Source organism: Montipora capricornis, chromosome 9 (genome assembly GCF_036669925.1).
Source record: "Montipora capricornis isolate CH-2021 chromosome 9, ASM3666992v2, whole genome shotgun sequence".
NCBI classification, from domain to species: domain Eukaryota; kingdom Metazoa; phylum Cnidaria; class Anthozoa; order Scleractinia; family Acroporidae; genus Montipora; species Montipora capricornis.
In genome coordinates, this window is record NC_090891.1 from 755,693 (window position 1) to 758,192 (window position 2,500).

Here is a 2,500-nt window from a genome sequence, read left to right on the forward strand (position 1 = left end):
CGAATTTTCTTGCGCTGATGCCTATTCTCTGTATAGCTAACGCTACTTCTTAATTTGCAAAACATAGCCCACTTACGACCGTTTACCCTCAGCCGAATTTAAGATTGGAATTGATGGAATTTGAACTTTTGAATGAGTGTAGTCCTGACAAGGACTGTTGTTGTGACTGACATTTCCACATCCTGAGCGGTGTAGTTTCCTTGTCACGACGTACCTTTCCATTCCTTCCTATAGATAAGTTATGTGGAAGACGTGCGCACGTGCAGAATACAAAAAGAGTGTGGCTAGGAGTGAACATTACGAGTGTGGTTAAATCCGTTTATTCCTTCGGAATCTGCACGTGAGAATTCTAGAAGCGGCAGTCATCGTCGTATGAAGTGAGGGTGTGTAGTCAGTCGTTGATTGGTTAACAGGAACGGGATATTATTGCTTGTTAGGTGAGCCATTTTTTTAATGGCAGTAAAGACTGCGAACTGTTACTTGTGCGTTTCGATCCGTATTGTGAGTTGGTTTATAGACCTTTCTCGTAATGGCGGCCAAATAGAATATTATTTTGTTTTAATGCTAATAAGCCTTTCTAGCCTCGCTATGGCGTGCAAATTTAAAAAAAAATTGTTTCAAAATGAGGGCACTAGGTCTAATTAAAATAAGTACAAAAGAATGTAAATGGTGGCCGACATTTATGAAAGTGGTCTATTGTCTCTGAAACAAGTGCCTATCATTTTCGTCTCATCTGCTGACTTTGCTGTCAAGTACAGTAAAAACCCACGTATAAGGACTTAGATTTTTCCAACTTTGCTTAAAGCTCCATTTACACAAGCAATTTTTCCTTGACAAGTTTTCCTTGACAAGGAAAAATTGCTCGTGTAGATGGGGAATAGTGGACAAATTTTCCTTGTCAAGGAAAAGCTGGCGTGCTAGCTTTTCCTTGACAAGGAAAAATTGTCAAGTCTGAAATTTGCTCGTGTAGATGGACAACAAGGAAAATGTGACAAGGAAAACTTGTCATATTATTCATTTACACTACCAAGGAAAACTTGTCAAGGAAAACTTGTCAAGGAAAACTTGCTAATGTGTACAGTCGGCAAGTTTTCCTTGACAAGTCCACTTGTCAAGGAAAAATTGCTCGTGTAAATGGGGCTTAAATAGGTTCTTATAGAAATGGTATTTAGAGGGATTTTAAGCTATGTAGGTTCCTAAATAGGTTCTTAATTTCATATGGGCACTAGCGAGCAGTCCGGATAACTATACTACAGAGATGTGATATAGAATAGGTATAGCTGTGAGTGCTGCATTAAGTAATTATTTTTCCAAAGTACTAGCATACATGCATTTTAGTTCATTCTTTGAATCTTACTGACTGAGTGAAACCTAGAATAAAATTTCTTTCTGTATTTTCAACCCTGCCTTCATATGTGTTAAAGAAGGACCTATTAAATTTTTTAAGCTCAGTAGGTCCTTATAAAAAGTTAGTTTAAAATGATAGTTTAAGCCTTACAGGTTCGTAAATTTTAGGTATTAACTGTAGTCGTTTGTTAGGTAGCGACTAGAAACGGTCCAGTGGAGTTTTGTAGTTCAGTTACTTAGCTTTCGAGTGTCAGACTGTGGTTAGTTTTAAAATGGTGTTCAGGAATATTATTGTTGAGGTCACCATTTATAGTGGCTCGTTCGTGCTCGGTGAATCGTATGTTGTTAGTTCTCACCGATATAAATAGCCTGGCAATCGCAATATGTGCTCTTTTATAATTCCCCGGGTCGGTCTCTAGGATCGTCAGACTTTGTGTTCTTACAATTCCGGGCAGGGCAGTCAATTACACATTCGGCTAAAGCTAAGCTGTGTATATTCCGCAAAATGACGGATTTGGGGTTTTCTGCTTTATTTTTCGCATATTTTATACAGCTAAATGTAGTAAAACTGTATCTTTATATATATATATATATATATATATATATATATATATAGTTATGTTTTCCCCCGCCGGCCTCGATTAGGTGTGCCTTTTGAGAAGAGAGGAGATTAACTGTAAATCTAATGGTAAATTATAATTATAAATGTAACAGTGAACAACAAGTTGTCTCGCTAGGCTTTGTGCCCACTCATAAACATGAAAACAACACGGTGCTAATGAAAGCAGCCAGGCCTCAGTTGTTCAGTTGTTGCTCAGTTGTGGATAACGCTATTCACCGGATAAATTACTATCCACTGGATATAAATATTGCTTTTGCTAGTGCTTAACCACTGGATAGTGATTTATCCGGCGGGTAGCGCTATTCATCATTTGAACAACTGGCACCAGAACAATTCGAATTCATAGGGAGGTTACAAAGCTCTTGAGGAAGGTCCGTCGGTTTTGCGCGTGGTTCCGAAGAACAATGCTTCTGCGGATTTCTAGACATAATTGTTGAGACACTGTTTACTTCCTTCTCCATGTCTGAAGAAAAAATTTCCACAAACAATTCCATCTGTTGCGGGCCTGTCTCTACCCCCAAACGGTTATAT